Below are 18,900 nucleotides of genomic sequence, written 5' to 3'. Positions count from 1 at the left end.
TTCCCTGAAGGTGCTGACTCTGGCTGGGTTCAGTTCCACAGTCACTGGTTCCCCTCCCTCTCCTCCCCTGAAAGTGCTGCCCCTGGCTGGGTTCAGCTCTACACTCACTGGTACCCCTCCCTCTCCTCCCCTGAAGGTGCTGACTCTGGCTGGGTTCAGTTCCACAGTCACTGGTTCCCCTCCCTCTCCTCCCCTGAAGGTGCTGACTCTGGCTGGGTTCAGTTCTGCACTCACTGGTACCCCTCCTCCCCTGAAGGTGCTGACTCTGGCTGGGTTCAGTTCTACACTCACTGGTTGCCCTCCCTCTCCTCCCCTGAAGGTGCTGACTCTGGCTGGGTTCAGTTCTACACTCACTGCTTCCCCTCCCTCTCCTCCCCTGAAGGTGCTGATTCTGGCTGGGTTCAGTTCGACACTCACTGGTTCCCCTCCCTCTCCTCCCCCGAAGGTGCTGACTCTGGCTGGTTTCAGTTCTACACTCACTGGTTCCCCTCCCGCTCCTCCCCTGAAGGTGCTGACTCCGGCTGGGTTCAGTTCGACACTCACTGGTTCCGCTCCTCCCCTGAAGGTGCTGACTCTGGCTGGGTTCAGTTCTACACTCACTGGTTCCCCTCCCTCTCCTCGGCTGAAGGTCCTGACTCTGGCTGGGTTCAGTTCCACACTCACTGGTACCCCTCCCTCTCCTCCCCTGAAGGTGCTGACTCTGGCGGGGTTCAGTTCTACACTCACTGGTTCCCCTCCCTCTCCTCCCCTGAAGGTGCTGACTCTGGCTGGGTTCAGTTCTACACTCACTGGTTCCCCTCCCTCTCCTCCGCTGAAGGTGCTGACTCTGGCTGGGTTCAGTTCTACACTCACTGGTTCCCCTCTCTCTCCTCCCCTGAAGGTGCTGACTCGGGCTGGGTTCAGTTCTGCACTCACTGGTTCCCCTCTCTCTCCTCCCCTGAAGGTGCTGACTCTGGCTGGGTTCAGTTCCACACTCACTGGTTCCCCTCCCTCTCCTCCCCTGAAGGTGCTGACTCTGGCTGGGTTCAGTTCTACACTTACTGGTTCCCCTCGCTCTCCTCCCCGGAAGGTGCTGACTCTGGCGGGGTTCAGTTCTACACTTACTGGTTCCCCTCCCTCTCCTCCGCTGAAGGTGCTGACTCTGGCTGGGTTCAGTTCGACACTCACTGGTTCCCCTCCCTCTCCTCCCCTGAAGGTGCTGACTCTGGCTGGGTTCAGTTCTACACTCACTGGTTCCCCTCTCTCTCCTCCCCTGAAGGTGCTGACTCGGGCTGGGTTCAGTTCTGCACTCACTGGTTCCCCTCTCTCTCCTCCCCTGAAGGTGCTGACTCTGGCTGGGTTCAGTTCCACACTCACTGGTTCCCCTCCCTCTCCTCCCCTGAAGGTGCTGACTCTGGCTGGGTTCAGTTCTACACTTACTGGTTCCCCTCCTCCCCTGACGGTGCTGACTCTGGCTGGGTTCAGTTCTACACTCACTGGTTCCCCTCCCTCTCCTCCCCTGAAGGTGCTGATTCTGGCTGGGTTCAGTTCTACACTCATTGGTTCCCCTCCCGCTCCTCCCCTGAAGGTGCTGACTCTGGCTGGGTTCAGTTCTACACTCACTGGTTCCCCTCCTCCACTGAAGGTGCTGACTCTGGCTGGGTTCAGTTCTACACTCACTGGTTCCCCTCTCTCTCCTCCCCTGAAGGTGCTGACTCTGGCTGGGTTCAGTTCCACACTCACTGGTTCCCCTCCCTCTCCTCCCCTGAAGGTGCTGACTCTGGCTGGGTTCAGTTCTACACTCACTGGTTCCCCTCCCTCTCCTCCCCTGAAGGTGCTGACCCTGGCTGGGTTCAGTTCTACACTCACTGGTTCCCCTCTCTCTCCTCCCCTGAAGGTGCTGACTCTGGCTGGGTTCAGTTCTACACTCACTGGTTCCCCTCCCTCTCCTCCCCTGAAGGTTCTGACTCTGGCTGGGTTCAGTTCTACACTCACTGGTTCCCCTCCTCCCCTGAATGTGCTGACTCTGGCTGGGTTCAGTTCTATACTCACTGGTTCTCCTCCCTCTCCTCCCCTGAAGGTGCTGACTCTGGCTGGGTTCAGTTCTGCACTCATCAGTTGCTGTCCAATGTGTGACCTTGTGCCTCATCTACATATCTCTGGGAATTAGACCGAATATGCAGTCCCTCTGGGGACCGGACCCCCGGCCCGAATCAAAGGTTTCAGAGGAGGAGAGATTGATAAAACTATTTAAAACAAGGTGTGGTGGTGAAATGTTGGGCGGGTGCTCAGCACCTCACACATTGTGTAAGATTAACATTCCACATGTCTGAACATTTCATTCTGTCCCCGATTTGGGCATCTCTTGAACTGGCACTTCTTGTCCCATTATACCGAGTTGGTGCAACAGGAGAGCCAGGGATCAGGGGGATATTGGACAGGAAGCACACAGCACGGACATTACACTGCAGGTGGGGTATGTGAGAGTGTTCCAGTGAGGGCTTCGGGCACTTTATTAAACACACACACAGCAGAAGCACAATAATCTGATGGGAGATCACTGACACACGAGCAGCCAGCGGTGTGGAGCCTCCTGAGAGTCCGGTCCCAGAGCCCCGAGACCGGCGAGGCAGCAGACCTGCGAGGTTGCACCAGAGGCGGCGGAGGTACTCAAACAGCAGCCCGAGGCAGCGAGGCCCAGAGCCCCGAGACCGGAGAGGCAGCGGACCTGCGAGGGATCACCAGAGGCGGCGGAGGTACTTAAACTGCAGCCCGAGGCAGCGAGGCCCAGAGCCCCGAGACCGGAGAGGCAGCGGACCTGCGAGGGATCACCAGAGGCGGCGGAGGTGCTTAAACAGCAGCCCGAGGCAGCGAGGCCCAGAGCCCCGAGACCGGAGAGGCAGCGGACCTGCGAGGGATCACCAGAGGCGGCGGAGGTACTTAAACAGCAGCCCGAGGCAGCGAGGCCCAGAGCCCCGAGACCGGAGAGGCAGCGGACCTGCGAGGGATCACCAGAGGCCCGACCAATCCAGGTTCCGGGAGAGAGGTAAAAAGTAATCCAAGTGTGACGTCAGCAGGAAGCAGGTAAGTGATTGGTTGGTGAGTATTTCTCTTTTTTAAACTTTAACTCTGTTTTATAGTTTCTAAGGTCTCTCTGGTGTAGCGGGGACTGTTGGTAAACTATTTAACTGTAGTGTAATTAGTGGGATTGATTGATTTAATTTAAACTCAATTAATTAAAGGTTAAGTTATCGCAGGACAGCCCGGCCCCGTGATCTGCTCCTCCTGCGAGATGTGGGTACTCAGGGACACTTCCTGTGTCCCTGACAACTACATGTGCAGGAAGTGCACCCAGCTGCAGCTACTGACAGACCGCATTGCGGCACTGGAGCTGCGATTGGATGCATACTGGAGCGCTCACGATGCTCGGGACATCGTGAATAGCACATTTACGGAGTTGGACACACCGCAGGTAGAGGTTGGACAGGAAGAAAGGGAACGGGTGACCAACAGGCAGAGTACTAGGCGCAGGCAGGTAGTGCAGGGGTCCCCTGTGGCCATCCCCCTCTCCAACAGATACACCACTTTGAGTACTGTTGGGGGGGATGGCTTATCAGAGGAAGGCAGCAGCAGCCAACTTCCTGGCACCAGGGGTGGCTCTGCTGCACAGAATTGGAGGAAAAAGAGTGGTAGAGCTATAGTAATAGGGGATTCAATTGTAAGGGGAATAGAAAGGCGTTTCTGCGGCCGCAAACGAGACTCCAGGATGGTGTGTTGCCTCCCTGGTGCAAGGGTCAAGGATGTCTCCGAGCGGCTGCAGAACATCTTGGAAGGGGAGGGTGAACAGCCAGTTGTCGTGGTGCATATAGGCACCAACGATATAGGTAAAAAGCGGGATGAGGTCCTAAAAGCGGAATATAGGGAGTTAGGAGATAAATTAAAAAACAGGACCTCAAAGGTAGTAATCTCAGGATTGCTACCAGTGCCACGTGCTAGTCAGAGTAGAAATAGAAGGATACTTCAGATGAATACGTGGCTAGAGGAATGGTGCCAGGGGGAGGGATTCAAGTTCCTGGGACATTGGAACCGGTTCTGGGGAAGGTGGGACCAGTTCAAACCGGACGGTCTGCACCTGGGCAGGGCTGGAACCGATGTCCTAGGGGGAGTGTTTGCTAGTGCTCTGGGGGAGGGTTTAAACTAAAATGGAAGGGGGTTGGGAACCTGAGCAGGGAGACAGAGGAAAGGGAAACAAGGATAAAAGCAAAAGATAGGAAGGAGAAAAACAAAAGTGGCAGTCAGAGAAATCAACGGTTTAAATCAAACGTGGCCACAGTAAATAATAATTCTAATAGGTCTAAGAGCTTAAAAAAACAAGCCTGAAGGCTTTGTGTCTTAATGCGAGGAGCATTTGTAATAAGGTGGATGAATTGGCTGCGCAAATAGAGGTAAACGAATATGATTTGGTTGGGATTACGGAAACATGGCTCAAGGATGGCCAAGACTGGGAACTCAACATCCAGGGGTATTCGATATTCAGGAAAGATAGGCAAAAAGGAAAGGGAGGTGGGGTAGCATTACTGGTGAAAGAAGGGATTAACACAATTGTAATGAAGGATATTAGCTCTGATGAGGTGGAATCTGTATGGGTAGAATTGAGAAATACTAAGGGGAAAAAAACATTAGTGGGAGTGGTATATAGACCTCCAAACAGTAAGGCGGAGGTTGGGGATAGCATTAAAAGGGAAATTAAAGAAGCGTGCAATAAGGGCACAGCAGTCATCATGGGTGACTTTAATCTACATATAGATTGGGCTAACCAAATTAGTAGCAATACTGTGGAGGAGGAATTCCTGGAGTGTTTACGGGATGGTTTCCTGGACCAATATGTCGAGGAACCAACCAGAGATCAGGCCATCTTAGACTGGGTATTATGTAACGAGAAAGGATTAATTAGCAATCTTGTTGTACGAGGCCCCTTGGGTTGGAGCGATCATAATATGATCGAATTCTTCATTAAGATGGAGAATGAAGTAGTTTACTCAGAAACTAGGGTCCTCAATTTAAATGAAGGAAACTACGATGGTCTGAGGAGCGAGTTGGGTAGGATTGATTGGGGAATGGCACTCAAAGGGTTGACGGTGGATAGGCAATGGCAAACATTCAAAGACCGAATGGATGAACTACAGAAGTTGTTCATCCCAGTTTGGCATAAAAATAAAACAAAAAAGGTGACTCAACCGTGGCCAACAAGGGAAATTAGGGATAGCATAAGATCCAAGGAGAGGACATACAAGTTGGCCAGAAAAAGCAATAATCCTGAGGATTGGGAGCAGTTTAGGATTCAACAAAGGAGGACAAAGGGATTAATTAAGAAAGGGAAAATAGAATATGAGAGTAAGCTTGCCGGGAACATAAAAACTGACTGTAAAAGCTTTTATAGATATGTAAAAAGAAAAAGATTGGTGAAGTCAAGTGTAGGTCCGTTGCAGTCAGAATCGGGGGAATTTATAATGGGGAGCAAAGAAATTGCAGACCAACTAAATATATATTTTGGTTCTGTCTTCACAAAGGAGGACACAAATAACCTTCCAGAAATACCGCGAAACATAAGGTCTGATGAAAGGGTGGAACTGAAAGAAATCAGTATTTGTAGGGAAATGGTGTTAGGAAAATTGATGGGACTGAAGGCCGATAAATCCCCAGGGCCTGATAATCTACATCCCAGGGTACTTAAGGAAGCGGCCCTGGAAATAGTAGATGCATTGCTGGTCATCTTCCAGAACTCGATAGACTCTGGAACAGTTCCCATGGATTGGAGGGTAGCTAATGTTACCCCACTATTCAAAAAAGGTGGCAGAGAAAAAGCGGGGAATTATAGACCGGTAAGCCTGACATCGGTAGTGGGGAAAATGCTAGAGTCCATTATAAAAGATGTAATAGCAGAGCACTTGGAAAGCAGTGACAGGATCGGACAAAGTCAACATGGATTTACAAAAGGTAAATCATGCTTGACTAATCTACTGGAATTTTTTGAGGATGTAACTGGTAAAATAGATAAGGGAGAACCAGTGGATGTGGTGTGTTTGGACTTTCAGAAGGCTTTCAATAAGGTCCCGCATAAGAGGTTAGCGTGCAAAATTAAGGCACATGGGATTGGGGGCAAGGTATTGACTTGGATAGAGAACTGGTTGGCAGACAGAAAGCAAAGAGTTGGAATAAACGGGTCGTTTTCCGAGTGGCAGACAGTGACTAGTGGGGTACCGCAAGGATCGGTCCTAGGACCCCAGCTGTTCACAATATATATTAATGATCTGGACGAGGGAATTCGATGTAATATCTCCACATTTGCAGATGACACAAAGCTGGGTGGGAGGGTATGCTGTGAGGAGGATGTCATGAAACTCCAGTATGATTTGGACAGGTTGGGTGATTGGGCAGAAACATGGCAAATGCACTATAATGTGGATAAATGTGAGGTTATCCACTTTGGTGGCAAAAACAGGAAGGCAGATTATTATTTGAATGGCAATAGATTGTGAGAAGGGGAAGTGCAAAGAGACCTGGGTGTTATTGTGCACCAGTCGCTGAAGGTAAGCATGCAGGTGCAGCAGGTGGTTAAGAAGGCAAATGGTATGTTGGCCTTCGTAGCAAGAGGGTTCGAGTACAAGAACAAGGATGTCTTGCTGCAGTTGTACAGGGCCTTGGTGAGACTGCACTTTGAGTATTGTGTGCAGTTTTGGTCGCCTTACCTGAGGAAGGACGTTCTTGCCATGGAGGGAGTGCAGCGAAGATTCACCAGGCTGATACCTGGGATGGCAGGAATGACGTATGAGGAGAGATTGGGTCAATTGGGCTTATACTCACTGGAGTTTAGAAGATTGAGAGGGGATCTCATCGAAACCTATAAAATTCTGTCAGGTCTGGACAGACTAGATGCAGAAAGGATGTTTCTGATGGCCGGGGAGTCCAGAACTAGGGGTCATAGTCTAAGGATAAGGGGTAAGCCATTTAGGACTGAAATGAGGAGGAATTTCTTCACCCAGAGAGTGGTGAACCTGTGGAATTCTCTGCTACAGAGGGCAGTGGAGGCCAGTTCATTAAATATATTCAAGAAAGAGTTGGATATATTTCTTGAGGCTAAAGGGATCAAGGGATATGGGGAGAAAGCAGGGACAGGGTACTGAATTTGGATGATCAGCCATGATCTCATTGAATGGCGGAGCAGGCTCGAAGGGCCGAATGGCCTACTCGCAACTGCCGCCGCTTTTAAGCTCTGCCGCCGGTCACTGCCCCCTCACAGGTCCGATGCTCTGATCGGGCCTCACCTCGCAACTGCCGCCGCTTTTAAGCTCTGCCGCCGGTCACTGCCCCCTCACAGGTCCGATGCTCTGATCGGGCCTCACCTCGCAACTGCCGCCGCTTTTAAGCTCTGCCGCCGGTCACTGCCCCCTCACAGGTCCGATGCTCTGATTGCATTTATAGAGAGGCTGCTGTGATCTCAGGATGACCCAAAGTGCTTTACAGCCAATGAATACTTGTGTTGTGTTACAGGGGGTCCGGGGAATTTTTATAACACAGGAGTGGCCTCAGAGAACCCCTGATCTACACTGACCCATCAAACACTCCCAGGGCAGGTACAGCATGGGTTAGATACAGAGTAAAGCTCCCCCTACACTGTCCCATCAAACACTCCCAGGGCAGGTACAGCACGGGTTAGATACAGAGTAAAGCTCCCTCTACACTGTCCCATCAAACACTCCCAGGGCAGGTACAGCACGGGTTAGATACAGAGTAAAGCACCATCTACACGGTCCCATCAAACACTCCCAGGGCAGGTACAGCACGGGTTAGATACAGAGTAAAGCTCCCTCTACACTGTCCCATCAAACACTCCCAGGGCAGGTACAGCACGGGTTAGATACAGAGTAAAGCTCCCTCTACACTGTCCCATGAGACACTCCCAGGGCAGGTACAGCACGGGTTAGATACAGAGTAAAGCTCCCTCTACACTGTCCCATCAAACACTCCCAGGGCAGGTACAGCATGGGTTAGATACAGAGTAAAGCTCCCTCTACACGGTCCCATCAAACACTCCCAGGGCAGGTACAGCACGGGTTAGATACAGAGTAAAGCTCCCTCTACACTGTCCCATGAGACACTCCCAGGGCAGGTACAGCACGGGTTAGATACAGAGTAAAGCTCCCTCTACACTGTCCCATCAAACACTCCCAGGGCAGGTACAGCATGGGTTAGATACAGAGTAAAGCTCTCTCTACACTGTCCCATCAAACACTCCCAGGGTAGGTACAGCATGGGTTAGATACAGAGTAAATCTCCCTCTACACTGTCCCATCAAACCCTCCCAGGGCAGGTACAGGGGCGTGTTACCGATACCTCCCCTGGATACCAAGGCTAGGAGAGGCACTCTGGATGGTATGGAGAACTTGGACTTGTCCATGAAAGTAACTGACCGTTTGAGAACTGAAATAATCTAGAGTCATGATCGGATGTTAGTCGTGGCTCAGTGGGAGCACTCTCTCTCTCTCTCTCTCTCTGTGTGTCTCAGTGGGAACACTCTCTCTCTCTCTGTGTGTCTCAGTGGGAGCACTCTCTCTCTCTGTCTCAGTGGGAGCACTCTCTCTCTCTCTCTCTCTCTCTCTGTGTCTCAGTGGGAGTACTCTCTCTCTCTCTCTCTTGTCTCTGAGTCAGGAGGTTGTGGGATCAAGTCCACCTCTAGAGACTTGAGAACACAATCTAGGCCGACAGTCCAATGCAGTACTGAGGGATCGCGGCACTGAAATAGGTCTTTCGGACGAGACGTTGAAGTGAGGCCCGATGGAGAGAAGGCAGGAACAGGGTACTGAATTTGGATGATCAGCCATGATCTCATTGAATGGCGGAGGAGGCTCGAGGCGCCGAATGGCCTACTCCTGCTCCTATCTTCTATGTTTCTATGCCCTCTCAAGTGAATGTAAAAGATCCCATGATGCTATTTCGAAGAGCAGGGCAGTTCTCCCTGGAGTCCTGGCCAACATTTCTCCCTGAGCCAACATCACTAAAACAGATCATCTGGTCATTATCACATTGCTGTCTGTGGGACCTTGCTGTGTGCAATGTGGCTGCTGCATTTCCTACATTACAACAGTGACTGCTCTTCAAAAGTACTTCATTGGCTGTAAAGCACGTTGGGATGTCCTGAAGTTGTGAAAGGTGCTGTATGAATACAAGTCTTTCTTTAACAAAGGAGAAAAGGCCCAAAATGGAACAGTCGGTAACAGGACATCAATTAGTCTCCTCTTATCTTAGAGACATCAAGGACTCGATCCAAAGTGTGTTTGAAACAAAGCAGATTTATTTGACTTATATCCAGAATATTAAACTTCAGCCCAGTTATAGGGGTTACTAACATCAGCAGAAACAAACCCCAACTGTCAGAATGAACATGGTTCAGTCCTGGATGTGATTAACAGCAGCAATAACAGCAGAATCCAACTCCTGCAGTCACTTGTGAACTCGCTGGTGTGTCAGCAGGTTGGAGGACTGAGTGAATCCCATCCCACACACGGAGCAGGTGAACGGCCTCTCCCCAGTGTGAACTCGCTGGTGTCTCAACAGCTGGGAGCTGTACAGAGCCCTGGTTAGAACCCATCTGGAGTACTGCGTTCAGATCTGGGCACCGCACCTCAGGAAGGATATATTGGCCTTGGAGAGGGGTCGCGGCGCAGATTCACCAGAATGATATCGGTGTAAAAGGGTTAAATTTCTTCAATAAACTCAAGCAGGTTTGTAGGTCGTGACCGTCTTTTCCAGAAGCGGTGTGAGTCTCTCTAACGGCCCCTTCTCCTCCCCGGTGATCATAAACAGCATCTCTCAGGATCCCTTCAAGCATCTTCACTGTGGTGGAGGTCACACTGATGGCCCTGTAGTTCCCCGGCTCTGTTTGGAAAATGGGAACTCTGTGAGCTGCCTTCCAATCTCGGGGAACAATCCCTGACTCTATTGAGCTGTTGATGATACGGACAAGGGCAGCGGTGGCAAAATACAGCCCGTGGGCCATTTCCAGCCCGCCAATAGATTCAATCCAGCCCGCCAAGGCCTGGCTTCAAGGCCGAACATCCGCCGGACCTGACCCCAGCCTGACCCCAGCCCACGTAACGTCAGGAGGCGGGTCATTGTCTCCGAGGCAGCAGGGGAGTCACAACCACAAACAGAGGCGGGCAAATGGAATCTGCCGTTTGCTGCATCAATGTGTCTGGCTCTGTTCCATGGAGGAGCCGGCAGATTTCCAGTTTCACCCAGCCCCCGCCCTCCGATCTGCAAGCTCCCTGTCAGTCCTGGTTTAGCGGTTGGAGCTGGATATTGCACAGATGAGGCCCGGCCATCAAAATGGCTAGGTCCTCTCGCCGAGGACATTGGACAGGCAGCACCATCGCACCGCTCGCCCGATGTCCACCCAGAGTGAAAATCAGCCCCAAGAAGTCTAAGCTCAGCAATCTCAGCAATGTCAAACACATCCAAGATCCCCGATCAGCTGCAAGAGAAGGATCGACATTCCATTCTTGCCCATGTGCCAGTTGCAATTGAGCCTTTCTCTGAAAATGAGCCTGACTGAGTGATCTGACCTGTGATGTTTAATGGACTTGGGAAGCCAATCATATTTGGAAATATGAAACTGAACCCTGTATTTACTGAAAATATCAAATCTTCCTTGTTCAGCTGACTGATGCATCTCAATGGCAAGAGCCTTGCGATAATAAAGGTTTGCAAATGAGAGCTGAATTTGATATTTCCAATAAAATCAACCTCAATGTTTCACAAATCCGAGATGTTCCAAGAGTTTTCAATGCGGAGGACCAGACTGGATGGTGATAAATATTTGGACATCTCCAAGCACACTGCCTGACACTAGATTGTCCTCCACATTACAAGCTGTCTTATCCTCTTCAGCAATGCACATCTTCAAACGACATCGTCGCGTGTCTGGGTTTCTTCCTGCACAATGGACCTCCAGTTTGTTCCCATTTGCTCACTGCATGTGAAGAGATCACTGCTTTGCTGTCAGATCACAGGCCAAATGTCAGAATTAAAGCAATTGTGGTGATAAGAGTAGCTGGAACATTATTAAGGATCAGAACCAAACTATTGTCAGGAGAAATTTGCTTGGGTTGTGTTTGGAAACAGCAGGGGGTGATTTTAACCTCACGCACCTGGCGGGAAACGAATGCGATCAGATCGGCCGCTTGTTTTACACCCCGCCCGATTTCACTTTCGACTGAAATCATTGGAGAGCAAAATCAGGGAAGGTGTAAAACAGGCAGGAAATTCAATCCCGTCAGGTGGGGGAGGTTCAAATTACCCCCAGCATATCTGAACTAGAAGGACAACTACTAAAAATGGCCAAAAGGACAATAAAATAACAATGGAAACAGCCTGGGCAGTTCCGCAGCAACACGAATCCCCAAATGGGAAGCTTTCTGCTTTTTAACCTCGTACACTATTTATCTACAAAGTACATCTCTAATTATCATCAACAGCAAGCTGCAATATCACTTATTGGAATATGATTGTTTGACTAAGTAAGAGTTTAGCCAAAGAACTACCTGCAGTTATTTTACAAATATAGTATTTTCTTACTTTAAGCAAATCCATTGAATTTTCTTTTGCCGTTTACTTTTTGTTGTGTGTTTTTTTCTCTTTAGGTCCCTGCACACAACCAAAGCATTCTCAGCTGAGGGAACAGGTGGGCAGCTTGCTCTGACCCTGCCATTCTACTGTGACCCGTGGGGTCTCACCCTCCAAATGTACTTCCTTGTGGGGACACGCTCACTTTCTGTTGACCCCCCTCTTTCTTCCCGACAGTCCAGTGGGGATTAAGGATTTGCAGTGTGAGGGAGAATGGGCAAAAACCCACATCTCACCATTCTTTGGTGCCATTTGTTGAGCTGGCATGCTGTGCCTGTCTCCGTTAATGACTGCTGATGTCCTTCAGTTTTTTGAAGCAGAAACAGTGTCCACAAAGAGCTACTTGTGCTTCAAAAGACTCGAGCCGCTCGGCCAAACAGCCACGTGGACTTTCAGTCCAACATATAATCCATTGATCGATTGATCGATCACTCATTTCATTCATTTAGTAACGGCAGATTTTACTATCTTACACCACATTCTGTGTATTTAAGATAGTATCTGAGGACTATCTGAATTTATGTTTATAAATTATTGGGAGGGTAGAAGTGGTGCGATGCTCAACACTAAGAGTCGGACTGTTTCCGATTCACCAATTGAACACTTTGCTCTCACCAACGTGCACGGTCCCTTTAAATGTGCTGCGCGGTTTCTCTCCCAGCGGCAGGAGCTGGTGAGCGGCCTGCGCGGGGCCTCGCCATTGCTGCACCACCGTGCAGCCGCGCACCTTAGGGGCAACATTGGTGTGCGGCCCTCAACAGCTCACCACAACTTGTTAAGTGGCCCTCCAGCCCAAATCATTGCCCAGCCCTGCCCGAAACCATCTTTAACGGGATTCTGCCTCCTGATGGAGCTGGAAATGATTTTGCCATTATTACCACAATTGAGCACCATCTTCTTTTCCAAAGATCTCTGAGCTTCTCTAATGGCTGCTTTTGTCTCCCTCAATTGTGGGTGATATTTCTCTCTATTCTTCTGTAAACTGAATTCATCTTGATCTCAACTGGGTTCAATGTAAGACAGTTCAGGGAGTCAGGCATCATTCACCTCTAGACCTACGCTGGCCGGTGAAACCCCAGTCATTTCCTCAGTAAAGATTCCTCTGGTTCCTCACCATATATCTGTCAGGATACTGAAGCCCAGCTTTCTTACCGTCCACTCCTGGAGGCCCCACTCCCTGAGCCTACAACCTTCAGCAGGGTCAGTGGTGGAGTTCCACAGCAGGAGTGAACCCAACTGTTCGAGTGAACATGATTTAGTCCTGGATGTGATTAACAGCAGCAATAACAGCAGAATCCTGGAGTCACTTGTGAACTCGCTGGTGTGTCAGCAGGTTGTATGACCGAGTGAATCCCTTCCCACACTCGGAACAGGTGAATGGCCTCTCCCCAGTGTGAGTGCGCTGGTGTCTCAGCAGGATGGAGCTCTGAATGAATCCCTTCCCACACACTGAGCAGGTGAACGGCCTCTCCCTAGAGTGAACTCGCTGGTGTGCCAGCAGGCTGCAGTTCTGAGTGAATCCCTTGCCACACACTGAGCAGGTGAACAGCCTCTCCCCAGTGTGAACTCGCTGGTGTGTCAGCAGGCTGGAGTTCTGAGTGAATCCCTTCCCACACACTGAGCAGGTGAACGGCCTCTCCCCAGTGTGAACTCGCTGGTGTGTCAGAAAGGTGGTTGAATTTGTGAATCCTTTTCCACACTCAGAGCAGGTGAACGGCCTCGCCCCAGAATGAATTCGCTGGTGTGTCAGCAGATCCCTTTTGCTTTTAAAGGTTTTCTCACAGTCAGAACATTTAAAAGGTCTCATGTTTGTGTGAACAAGTTGGTGTCTCAGTAGCTGGGATGACTGAGTGAATCCCTTCCCACACACGGAGCAGGTGAACGGCCTCTCCCCAGTGTGAACTCGCTGATGTGTCAGCAGGTCACTTGACTGAGTGAATCCAATCCCACACACAGAGCAGGTGAACGGTCTCTCCCCGGTGTGACTGCGTCGATGAGTTTCCAGCTGATACGGGTAATCAAATCCTTTCCCACAGTCCCCACATTTGCATGGTTTCCAGGCCAGAGGATCGACTGAATCCTCGTCCACACACAGAACACGTGTACGGTTTCTTCCCACTGTGAACGGTGCTTTTTAATTCCATGTTATGTTTAATAATATTCAGGTCCTGATGAATAGAGTGACTCTGTCAGATCTTGATGTGATGTTCGAGTTAAAATTTCCCGTCTTCAAATCCTGCCCTTCGAATACCCTGTAAAATGAATATAAAACAAGAAAAAGGGAGCATGAGAGAAAACCCACAAAAACACAAAGACAGGTTGTGAAATTGAGCTCAATGAATCTGGGAATTTGTGGGGCCGGCACCAGTAAAAAAGTAACGATGAAAGCTGCCGGATTGTCGTAAAATCCCAACTAGTTCACTAATGTCCCTCAGGGATATGGGAATCGGGCGGGAAAGTCAAGTTGAGGTCAAAGATCAGCCATGATCTTATTGAATGGCAGAGCAGGCTTGAGGAATAAACGGCTCTTTTTCAGAGTGGCAGGCAATGACTAGTGGGGTACCGCAGGGATCGGTCCTTGGACCCCAGCTATTCACAATATATATTAATGACCTAAACAAGGGAACTAGATGTAATATCTCCAAGTTTGCAGATGACACAAAGCTAGGTGGCGTGTGTGCTGTGAGGAGGATGCCGAGAAACTCCAGTATGATTTGGACAGGTTGGGTGATTGGGCAGAAGCATGGCAGATGCAGTATAATGTGGATAAATGCGAGGTTATCCACTTTGGTGTCAAAAACAAGAAGGCAGATTATTATCTGAATGACAATAGATTGGGAGAAGGGGAAGTGCAACAAGACCTGGGTGTCCTTGTGCACCAGTCGCTGAAGGTAAGCATGCAGGTGCAGCAGGCGGTTAAGAAGGCAAATGGTATGTTGGCCTTCGTAGCGAGAGGGTTCGAGTACAGGAATGAGGATGTCTTGCTGCAGTTATACAGGGCCTTGGTGAGACCACATCTTGAGTATTGTGTGCAGTTTTGGTTGCCTTATCTGAGGAAGGATGTTTTTGCCAAGGAAGGAATTCAGTGAGGATTCACCAGGCTGATACCTGGGATGGCAGGAATGACGTATGAGGAGAGATTGGGTCGATTGGGCTTGTACTCGCTGGAGTTTAGAAGAATGAGAGGGGATCTCATTGAAACTTATAAAATTTTGACAGGACTGGACAGACTAGATGCTGGAAGGATGTTCCCGATGGTCGGGGAGTCCAGAACCAGTGGTCACAGTCTAAGGATAAGGGGTAGGCCATTTAGGACAGAAATGAGGAGGAATTTCTTCACCCAGAGAGTGGTGAACCTGTGGAATTCTCTACCACAGAAGGCAGTAGAGGCCAATACATTAAATAAATTCAAGAAGGAGTTGGATATATTTCTTAAGGCTAAAGGGATCAAGGGGTATGGGGAGAAAGCAGGGACCAGGTACTGAATTTGGATGATCAGCCATGATTGCATTGAATGGCGGAGCAGGCTCGAGGGGCTGAATGGCCTACTCCTGCTCCTATCTTCTATGTTTCTATTCCAACTCTTTGCTTTCTGTCTGCCAACCAATTCTCTATCCAAGTCAATACCTTTCTCCCAATCCCATGTGCCTTAACTTTCCACGCTAATCTCTTATGCGGGACCTTATCGAAAACCTTTTGAAAGTCCAAATACACCACATCCACTGGCTCTCCCTTATCTATTTTACCAGTTACATCCTCAAAAAATTCCAGTAGATTAGTCAAGCACGATTAACCTTTTGTTAATCCTTGTTGCTTTGTCCGATCCTGTCACTGTTTTCCAAGTGCTCTGCTATTACATCTTTTATAATGGACTCTAGCATTTTCCCCACTACCGATGTCAGGCTTACTGGTCTGTAATTCCCCGTTTTCTCTCTACCACATTTTTTGAATAGTGGGGTAACATTAGCTACCCTCCAATCCATGGGAACTGTTCCAGATTCCATCGAATGTTGGAAGATGACCAGCAATGCATCTACTATTTCTAGGGCCACTTCCTTAAGTACCCTAGGATGTAGATTATCAGGCCCTGGGGATTTATCGGCCTTCAATTCCGTCAATTTCCCTAACACCATTTCCCTACAAATACTGATTTCTTTCAGTTCCTACCTTTCATCAGACCCTATGTTCCCCGACATCTCTGGGAGGTTATTTTTGTCCTCGTTTGTGAAGACAGAACCAAAGTATGTATTTAATTGGTCCGCCATTTCTTTGTTCCCCATTATAAATTCCCCTGATTCTGACTGCAAGGGATCTAAGTTTGGCTTCACCAATCTTTTTCTCTTCACATATCTATAAAAGCTTTTACAGTCAGTTTTTATGTTCCCTGAAAGCTTACTCTCATACTCTATTTCCCCCCTCTTAATTAATCCCTTTGCCCTCCTTTGTTGAATCCTAAACTGCTCCCAATCCTCAGGTATACTGCTTTTTCTGGCCAATTTATATGTCTTCTCCTTGGATCTTATGCTGTCCCTAATTTCCCTCGTTAGCCACAGTTGAGTCACCTTTTTTGTTTTACTTTTATGCCAAACAGGGATGAACAAATTCTGTAGTTCATCCATGTGATCTTTGCATGTTTGCCATTGCCTGTCCACCGTTAACCCTTTGAGTGACATTCCCCAATCAATCCTACCCAACTCACGCCTCATACCATCATAGTTTCCTTTATTTAAATTCAGGACCCTAGTCTCTGAGTCAACTACTTCACTCTCCATCTTAATGAAGAATTCAATCATATTATGATCGCTCCGACCCAAGGGGCCTCGCACAACAAGATTGCTAATTAATCCTTTCTCATTACATATTACCCAGTCTAAGATGGCCTGATCTCTGGTTGGTTCCTCGACATATTGGTCCAGGAAACCATCCCGTAAACACTCCAGGAATTCCTCCTCCACAGTATTGTTACTAATTTGGTTATATTTGTCTCTTCAAAGAAACAACTCAACTGATTTCCCTTTCCTTGATGACATGCAACTCAGTATTTCAGTTAGCAATGGTTTATCAAATACAGAAAATAAAATGTTGATAATTTAACCCGCATCCCCCCGGGGTTTATGAACCCGCTCCCTGAGCTCTCTCACCTGATGTGTCAGCGGCTGCTGCCAAGGTCCGCGCATGCTCAACACACACTGCCCGGCTGATTGACGGGAGCTCCGGACCAATAGGAAGAGCGGGGCGGGGCTGGAGGACCGAGGTGGTAGCGGGTTCTCCAACCAATCGGAGTGTGTGAGGGGCGGGGCTTCGCCTTTGAACCTGAACAACAGATGGTGAACTGAGCATGAGCGGGAGAGGCTGATTGTTGGGCAGTGTGAGCTGAGCATGCGCGGGTGGCGAGGCTGCAGCAGGTCAGATGGAGGTGGGTTCATGAACCCCGGGGAGACGCGGGCTTCACACACCCCGAGTGCGGCCCCAGGCCCGATTATAACAGCAGTGAACATTATCCGCCCCACCCGCGGGTTCCCATTTCACTCTGGCCCGAATCTCAACAAAGCGCCAAACTCCGGGACAGACAGGAAGTGAGTCAGGGAGCGTCTGTAAATGGAGGCGAAATGGTGACTGGTCAGGGAGCGTCTGTAAATGAAGGAGAAATGGTGACTGGTCAGGGAGCGTCTATAAATGGAGGAGAAATGGTGACTGGTCATGGAGTGTCTGTAAACGGAGGAGAAATGGAGACTGGTCAGGGAGCATCTGTAAATGGAGGAGAAATGGAGACTGGTCAGGGAGCGTCTGTAAATGGAGGAGAAATGGTGACTGGTCAGGGAGTGTCTGTAAATGAAAGCGAAATAGTGACTGATCAGGGAGCGTCTGTAAATGGAGGAGAAATGGAGACTGGTCAGGGAGCGTCTGTAAATGGAGGAGAAATGGAGACTGGTCACGAGCGTCTGTAAATGCAGGAGAAATGGAGACTGGTCAGGGAGCATCTGTAAATGGAGGAGAAATGGAGATTGGTCAGGGAGTGTCTGTAAATGCAGGAGAAATGGAGACTGGTCAGGGAGCATCTGTAAATGGAGGAGAAATGGTGACTGGTCAGGGAGTGTTTGTAAATGGAGGAGAAATGGTGACTGGTCAGGGAGCGTCTGTAAATGGAGAAGAAATGGTGACTGGTCAGGGAGCATCTGTAAATGGAGGCGAAATGGTGACTGGTCAGGGAGCATCTGTAAATGGAGGAGAAATGGTGACTGGTCAGGGAGCATCTGGGAGAAATCATTCAGCATTTCTTGGGGGTTGATTTGTGTGAACCAATATATCAGTGATTTTAATGAGACTCTTTCTGTGTCCCAGCTCCTGTAAATACTGGCTGTAAAGAGACCGGACTCTCAGGAGGCTCCACACCGCTGGCTGCTCGTGTGTCAGTGATCTCCCATCAGATTAATGTGCTTCTGCTGTCTGTGTTTAATAAAGTGCCCGAAGCCCTCACTGTAACACTCTCTCATATCCCACCTGCAATGTAATGTCCGTGCTGTGTGCTTCCTGTCCAATATCCCCCTGATCCCTGGCTCACCTGTTACACCAACTCGGTATAATGGGACAAGAAGTGCCAGCTCAAGAGATGACCAAATCAGGGACGGAATGAAAGGTTCAGACATGTGGAATGTTAATCTTACACAATGTGTGAGATGCTGAGCACCCGCCCAACATTTCACCACCACACCTTCTATCAAATAGTTTCTTCAGTTTCTCTTCTGAAGCCATTATTTTATGACAGAGTCCGGGCCCCGCAGGGTGCTGGCTTCCAGTCCCTCATGAGTTTAGAACTGAACCCATCAGAGGGGAGGAAGAAAAGTCAATTGAAAGGAAAAATGTTGGAGATGGTGCGATGGGTTTGGATTTCAGCACAGGGAGGAGGGAGAGTGTGTGGGATGGGGATTTACAGCTTTGGGGAAAAAGAGAGGAAAGAATGTTCCATAGAAACTAGAATTGTCTGTTCTGAATTTCTATCCTCTACTTACAGTGATGTCTATTGCAAACTCCTTTTACAGGGTATTAGAAGGGGTGGGTTTACAGACAGGAAACTCAAACCAAACATCACCTCAATATCAGTGTGACTGGAAAAGCACCGAGCCCCACACACCCGAGTGAGAGTGTTCCCATGCACTAACTGTGGAAAGAGCTTTCACCAGTTACACAGCCTGAAAAAACATTGCACCGTTCACAGCAAGGAGAAACCATACATGTGTT

The 18,900-nt window shown here is 49.2% G+C and overlaps 2 pseudogenes; one reads left to right on the top strand and one right to left on the bottom strand.

Moving 5' to 3' along the window:
* Nucleotides 1-18,900, top strand: part of LOC147118542 (uncharacterized) — an 84,613-nt pseudogene that overhangs the window by 64,643 nt on the left and 1,070 nt on the right.
* Nucleotides 8,949-13,910, bottom strand: LOC147118543 (uncharacterized; annotated as a pseudogene).

Source organism: Somniosus microcephalus, chromosome 4 (assembly GCF_052327205.1).
Source record: "Somniosus microcephalus isolate GS21.2 chromosome 4, FLI_Smic_1.0, whole genome shotgun sequence".
NCBI classification, from domain to species: domain Eukaryota; kingdom Metazoa; phylum Chordata; class Chondrichthyes; order Squaliformes; family Somniosidae; genus Somniosus; species Somniosus microcephalus.
The sequence above is the reverse complement of the archived record's forward strand: the minus strand, read 5'-3'. Positions and strand labels throughout refer to the sequence as shown.